Source organism: Mytilus edulis, chromosome 2 (assembly GCF_963676685.1).
Source record: "Mytilus edulis chromosome 2, xbMytEdul2.2, whole genome shotgun sequence".
Taxonomy (NCBI): domain Eukaryota; kingdom Metazoa; phylum Mollusca; class Bivalvia; order Mytilida; family Mytilidae; genus Mytilus; species Mytilus edulis.
In genome coordinates this window covers 104,239,814-104,247,856 of record NC_092345.1, presented here as the reverse complement: position 1 = coordinate 104,247,856, position 8,043 = coordinate 104,239,814, and the positions used below count along the sequence as shown (strand labels likewise).

General features: G+C 29.5%; 1 long non-coding RNA gene across 1 annotated transcript; it reads left to right on the top strand.

The window, feature by feature from the left end:
• The first annotated feature begins 1,057 nt into the window (after positions 1 to 1,057).
• On the top strand, positions 1,058 to 6,726 carry LOC139513767 (uncharacterized). Its single transcript, XR_011662510.1, has 3 exons — positions 1,058 to 1,352; positions 5,582 to 5,676; positions 6,464 to 6,726. It is a non-coding gene; the product is annotated as an uncharacterized lncRNA (long non-coding RNA).
• The last annotated feature ends 1,317 nt before the right edge of the window (positions 6,727 to 8,043 follow it).

Sequence of the window (8,043 nt, the reverse complement as noted above, 5' to 3'; positions counted from 1 at the left end):
TTTTCCAATTTTTTGTTGCCAGAAATGGGGGAAGATTTTAGAAACATGATCGTAAAAAGTCTGAAGGGTTTAAATAGAAGAGCTATGCTTTCGACCAATTCAATTGAATATAAAAAATAGTAAACGTTGAAAGTAATCAGAATGACTGACCGAATCACTAAATTTGCAACCACATATTTTTATAAAGTTTTTGTTTATAATCGCTCTTATACAGTATAGTTCGTATTTATTCTTACAATATTAATACTATGATACCGATAGTTTGTTGTCCGTGCTCGCCATTCCAAATCACCCACAATTAAGTAATAACATTATAAAAGAGAAAAGCAGTGAGTAGATATAAATGTATTGTGTTATTGAAATAAATTGTAGACATTGTAATGTAAATTGTGTATCAACACGCCAATTTCTGATCACTTCCACTTCACATTCAAAGGAACATTTTTTGCCTTAACTAAATTTCCATGTTCTTGGCATACAAATGATGAGTTAAAAATGAATCATAGTGAAAACATCCTAAACTATAAACAATTGTTTTGATGCCAAAACGCTGGTTTAATGATATTTTTATATTTTATCTCCATTAAGGCTTTCTTTGATAATGTTCATACATTTCCCAGAATATGGAGGTCTGTATTTTAGTACATAAAAGTAAAAAAACTAATGAATGAAAAATATAAACCTGACATAAAATAACATCTTTCCTTTCTCAAAATACAAAAGTGAATAATTAATTCTTTGTATCTTGAAATTTTGTCAATTCTATATTCCGAGAGGACAAACTTCCAATTAACTTAAAAGAAAGAATATCAGGAAATATTGTTATGTACTATGAAATATAAAACTCGCGTTGTTAGAAGCAAATAAACACTTTTTTTGTCTAGTTGTTTCCCATTTTTTTTTTTTTTAACACTATAATTGATTCTTTATTGCACATATTGCTGTTTAACAATTATACTTGGTGTACAGCATTTCATCAAGTTTCCCTGTTAAATTATCACTGAATACCCAGGGATAATATTCAGTAAAATTAACTAATACATTACATTGGTTTAATTCACATATTAAACTATTATTATAGTTGTTACAAATAGTCTTTGCATCTTCACAAAAAGTATTTTTTGATATATTCATAAACAAATATCTACACAATAATATTTTTACGGAAATTGATCATTCATCCGGAATGACTTTTTGGGTTCTTTTATTAACTAATCAAAAACGAATTGCGGTCAAGTGACCTCGCACGACTTTTCTGTTCCTCGTGTTGGGACAATATTTTTTTAAGTGTTTCGAGAATTTGGATTATTAATTTCTATGTGGTTTTAAGCTTTGAATAATATTGCGAAAAGGTAAGTTGGAGTGTAAATATATTTTTCATAGTTGCACTTTCACTTTCAGTCTTTAATAAACTTGTTATTGATTTGACCCAGATAAATACCGTGTCGTGACCTTTACCTGACAAATTTTGTAAACAATGCACACACATGTAGCGTACAAGTGTCGAAGTACCTATATATTGATAAAGACACACACACACACCTACATATTCATTTATATCTGAATTACCCACATTAACATCATACATTGTAGTAATAATTACTGAACCAACAAACTTCTGCACATACAGTCATACTTGTTCACTGTCACATGATACATTTTACAAACAAATTACTTTCAATAACTTTCATACATACTCATACCTTAGACATAGCAATTACAGATAATTACTTGCTTAGTACATTTATAATAAAGGAACAAAAAATCAATTTTTATACATGTAGCTTATTTTAACTAAAAATGACTTCATTATTATTCTTCAAAATATTCAACACCTTTGTTAATAAACTGCTGATCTCTAAATTGGTCATACTATATAGTTCTACAGTATTTTCTACCTCATATTCAAAAATTTTTAATGTGTCTACTGCTTTGGTTTTTTTATTGGAAACATAATGTGTTTTATAGATTGAAAAGAACATTAAGCTAAGCAAATGATTTAGCGCATAGTATGCATCGTCATGAATTTTGTATCCTATAACCAAGGAATGAAGACTTATTACATGTTCGCCTATGAAGACTTTTTTTAGTAAAACTTTCATTGATTTCCAGAATGTTTTATGATATGAACATGTAATGAAAAAATGATTATAATTATCTATTTCATTGCAATATGAACACAAATTGTTTTGTGAAATTTTCCACTGAAAAAGCAACACCTCATTTGGCAAAATAAAGTGCATTAATTTCCACCTAAACATTTTTATTTTATTATCTTTAAGATATTCAAAATTAAATTTAATAGAGTCTTTAAATTCATTTATTAGTCTCCCTTTGCTTAAGACTCTTTCCCATTTCAAAAATCCTACTGGTATTTCTGTTTTTGACACACTTAATACTAAATTGTATATGTTTTTACCATTAATAGTTAGAACATCATTACAATCTCTAAGTTTAGTTTTTGTTCGGTTGATGTGGACTTTTGTTTTGAATGATTCTTCTAATTTTAATTTGTCTGTCCATTGCTTTGGTATAGATTTTTTTTGTTTTGAGTATTCAGAAATCCAATTCCTTTTATTTCTTAATTTTGAAGTAATCATTTCTTCTGATATATTTCCTCTTTTATCTATTATGTCATTTATATATACTATGTTACTATCAATCCAGTTTTCAAAGAACAAACATTTTCCTTGAAATTTTATGAATTTATTTCCCCATATAACTTGTTTTCTGATTTCTAAATAATTATCGATTTGATCATGATGATTGTTTTCACAATTATTTACATTTATCCATGTTTTTATCATCTCTTGATAGAAAGTTGGTGTACTGTTCCATATGTTTTTATCTAGCAATTTTGTGTTATTTACATTCATCTTGAAAATAAGAAGGTTTTTTCCGAACTTATTAAGGTATAGTTTTGATAATACAGACCAATTTGCATTTTCTGATTCTAATATTTTTATAATCCATTTTAAATGTATAGATTTTATATAGGATTCTATATCAATCATTTTTAACCCCCCTTCTGCAAAGTTTTTTGTTATTATTGACCTTTTTATTTTATCTTTTCCTCCGTTCCAAATGAATTTATATAAGATTTTATTTATATATTGTAGATTTTCTTTAGTAATGATACTGTTAGTAGCAATGTAGGTTATATTTGGTAGAAGAAGAGCTTTTACTACTAATATTTTTCCAAGTATTGTTAACTTTCTTTTTGCCCATCTTTCTACAAGTTTCGTTAATTTGTCCAACACTTTTTCAATATTTAATGTTTGACACTCTTTTTTGTCATACCCAAAATATATTCCAAGGCTTTTGATTGGTTTGTCGGTCCAATTTATATTTTCATATTTATCTTTTGAACTTTTTAGTTGTCCTAACCATACCCCTTCCGTTTTATTTCTATTAAGCTTAAGTCCTGAAAAACTTCCAAATGTTTCAATTATACTGAGAGCTAAACTTATTTCTTTCCTTGACTGAAGAAAAAGTGTTGTATCGTCAGCTAATTGACAAATTTTTAAATTACAAGATTTTCCATCTAATGTAATTTTTATACCTTTAAAATCTTTATTACTTCTAAGTCTTATTGCCATTAATTCTACTGTTATAACAAAAAGTAACGCTGAAATCGGACACCCTTGTCTTATTTCTCGATATATTTTGAACGGACCTGAGACCCATCCATTATTTAAGATACATCCCTTAATGTCGTTATACATAGTTTCAACCCATCTGATAAAGCTACTTTTAAATCCAAACCGTTTCAGTGTTTCCGTCATGAAAGTCCATTCTAGTGAGTCAAAAGCTTTACTAAAATCTAAGAAAAGGATTGCTCCTTCTATATTAAATTTCTCAGAATAATCTATTATATCTTGAATTTGTCTGATGTTAAATCCGATATATCTATTTTTAACATATCCTGTTTGATCTAGACTAATAATAGATGGTAGTACTTTTTTAAGTCTCTGAGCTAACACATAAGCTAATAGTTTAGTATCAATATTCAATAAAGTTATGGGACGATAATTATCTAATGAAAGAGGATCATTCTTTTTAAAAATTAGTGAAATTGCAGCTTTCTTTTGTGAGTTTGTAAGTTCTTTTTTTTCATAATTATAATTAAATACTTTGACAACAATATTTTTTAGGCTCGTCCAAAATTGCCTATAAAATTCCACTGTCAGCCCATCAAGACCAGGGGATTTATTAAGCTTCATTTTAAAAATTGCTTCAGTGCATTCAATTTCTGTTACTTCCCCTTCACATTGATTACTATCTGAGTCTTTAAGCGTTTTTGTTAATTTTGTTTCATTAATATATGTTTTAACTTCATTATCACAAGGATTAGTTGACTCATAAAGTTTTTTGTAATATTTCACTTGTAGATTTAGAATTTTATCTTGATCAGTTGTTGCGAGCCCATTTTCATCATATAGTTCAGTTATAATCTTTTTTGTTTGACGACTTTTTTCTAGTCCCAAGAAGTAAGCACTATTTTTTTCCCCTTCTTCGAACCATTTTACCCTTGATCTTATTTTTTGTCCTTTAATTTTGTCTTTATATAAACACTCTAAATCATTTTCCACATTTTCAATTTCTTTTTGTAATTTATGATTTACATCTGTACCATTATTTGCTTTATTATTGAGATCATTTAGCTGTTTTTCTAGGATATTTATTTTATCTTTTTTTAATTTGGCTTTTCTTTTACAATAGTCTAAACTTGCATCTCTTACCTCTATTTTCAAATTGTCCCATAGTATCCCTAAATCGTCACAGTTAATGGATTCATTTTCATATCTGTTTATTAATTTGTTTATTTCATTTACATAGTCATCATTATTTAAAACACTTGAGTTTAATTTCCAGTAGCCACGCCCCTTATTTCCTCTTTCAGTATTAATTTTTAATGATACTGCATTATGGTCTGTTATTTTCTGTATTAAAGGTCTAATATCGCAGCTTTTACAATTTTTTTGTACTTCTTTTGAAATCAGAAAGTAATCAATTCTGGTGGCTTCTGATCTATCTTTCCTACACCAAGTAAATTGCCTTAGATTTTTATTTCTACTTCTCCAAATGTCTATTAATTTACACGATTTTATAAGCCCTTTTAAACCTGTAACTGGTTTATCAAATTTTTTAGAGGATTTAGTTTTATTTTTTGTATCAATTAATGACCAGATGTCGTTAAAATCTCCCCCAAGAATTGTTTGACCTAATCCATATTTATTTATATATGATTTAACTGTTTTGAAAAAACTATTTCTTTCTCTTGATCTATTTGGAGCATATATATTTACTAGCGTGTAAATATTTTCATTTATTTCAATATTAATCAAAATAAATCTACCATCAGCATCTTTGTGCTCATCAATAATTTTAAAATTTATTCTATCTTTTATCCATATTGCTACTCCGCGTGAATTGCTTGTACCATCACTCCTGAAAATGTTTTTACCAAGTTTTTTAGACAAAGTATCTTGCATTTGTTTAGTAAAATGAGTTTCCTGTATAAAAATTATATCACATTTTTGTTGATTTGCCCAACTTACTATTTTATTTATTTTTTCAGGTTGCTGTAGTCCATTAGCATTGACCGTACAGATATGCAAATAGTTTTTCATGGTGGTTTATAGTTGGATATTTTAAATTTCATACAATAGCATGGTGAGTTATCTTTCTTACTATTAATAATGAAGCATTTAGAATTGGTTTTCTTTATTGTTATTTTGTTATTTCTTTTGACTGACTTAAAACTAAATTCTTTTAGTCTTGTTTCTGTACAAGAAGAGTTATTTATAGGGCAGTTTACATACTGATATAGCATTTGTTTTACCTGAGAAATACCGTTATACGCCTCACTGATTGCGATTGGTTTTTCAGATCGTGGGTATTTAAACGATGAATTAAGGTTTGTGTTTGTTTTTTTCTCAAGTAATACCGGTTTGTTTACTATCTCTATGTTTATAGTCGGTGTATTCCTGATTAATATTTTTAGTAGTTTATTTTCCCGTACCGTAAAATGTATTATTTTATCGATCTTTTCCATAATTAGCATTAATAACCTATTCTCATGATGATTATATTCGTCAAGTATATGGTGTTTATTTTGGAATAGATTTAGACTTTCGCTGTCCAGGTACGCTTGCTCTCTACTTTTAGTTTTGTACGTTCTATATTTTGACCTCAACGTTAAAGTATTTATAGAATTTCTGGTCAAGGTTATTTCATCCGCTTTTGTTGGGGACTTTTTAAGATGGATTAATATGTTTTCTCGATCAGGATGTTTTGTAGCAGATGGTAAATACTTTAATTTAATATTATAGTAACATGACATAAGTATTATCATCGACATGACTAGATTCTCTAGTACACAATAACAAAAATTTGCCACTTTATTAAATACACATACATTAATGTACTTTTTCTTTTTATTTGTCTTTTTCTTTTTCAGGATAAAACTTTCATGAAGAACAGACCATTTCTGATCTTCATTATTGGAATTGATTAGACTATCTGTCAGTCTGGATATTTTAAGTGGACAACCTTCATCAGCTGTGTCACATAACAACAAACATTTTGAGACATATCTCGAATAATATATACAGTTAAAAATAAATGAAATCAGTGCTATACATACTGTTTTGTGAAAAATATGATTGACAAAATGCATTTTTTTTTTTTTTTATAATTTAAAATAAAAGAGTTCTAGTCTTATATTTTGTATTTTGATTAACAGATGTTAAATCAGCGTCTCTTTTTTGGCTTCTTAGCAGCCTCATCTCGTGTTGCGTCGTGCAGATTCTCTGTTGGGGTTACTGGAGATTTTTCAATGTTCTTTGTTTTTGACTGTTTAGGTGTGCTACTTGAAGTGTCACTCGGATCATGACTTGGTTTTGTTGTCAAATACCTCGAGATACCTGGTCTTCTGTCAACACTTTTGAGAATTTTAGGTTTGTCTTTTCCAGCGGACTTGCTTTCCTGAGTACCAAGGTTCAAATGCGAATGTTCCGTGTCACTCTCTGACCTACTTCTACCCTTGGTATTCAGGAGAGGTTTTGTCGAGCTTTTGGAATCGACATCACTATCCTGGAATGACTCATCGTTATCTTCAGTTTGTTCATTGGTCTGAACATCATTTTCACTTGCATGGAAAATGTCTGGATTGCAGACACCCTCCATGTTGGTCGTATATGTATTGTCTTCTTCAACTTCAACATCAGAATGCTCGTCGCACTCATATTGCCTATGTCCTAGTTGACCACATTTTTTGCACTTCCATCCGTTTGGACAAGTGTTTGCTATGTGCCCTTCCTCTAGACACTTACTACATTTCATTATATTTGGTCTGCTTGTAGATGCTTGGCCAAAGTGGCTGATAGTAGCCCAATAATTGCCTATTTTCAACGACTTTGGCAGAGGCGGATTGAAAGGTTTGCATATGACCATCCTATCACCTGTTCTGCAGTTTGTTACAAGATTGTCAATTCTCAATCTTTCCCTGGAGTGAGTGATTATCTCACACTTGCTAACTGAAGTTTCAAGAGTTCTTAAGATTTGGTCGTCATCTGCTGATAGAGGAACGTTTTTGACTCGTACCTTTATAGCATTTGGTTCTTCGTTCATGGTTACCTTTGGGTTTCTCAAGTACAGGGTTATTGATTTTCTTCTGATGGTTAGCCCCAATGACAGTAGTTCTTTTTTGTCTTGTTCATTGTCGAAATATATTCGCCAGATGCCTCGAACTCTCTGTAACCCAATTAAAGCTCTAACTGATACCTGCTCTTCTATTGCTCGATATACCTCTATATTTATTAGAAATGGGCGTTGACCTAAATGATTCCCATTTAAATATTGTGAAAATGTTATCTCTACAGTCGTTGATACAAATGTGGGAAAGAAAAGTTATCTGATACATTTAAACAAGGTCACAAGCTTCGAACAATAGTGTTATCTATTATTCGGCAGTATGTTTTACTATGAAAATAGAATGAAATCTTAATGTATTTGTGCCATTTCATTCAACAGACCATT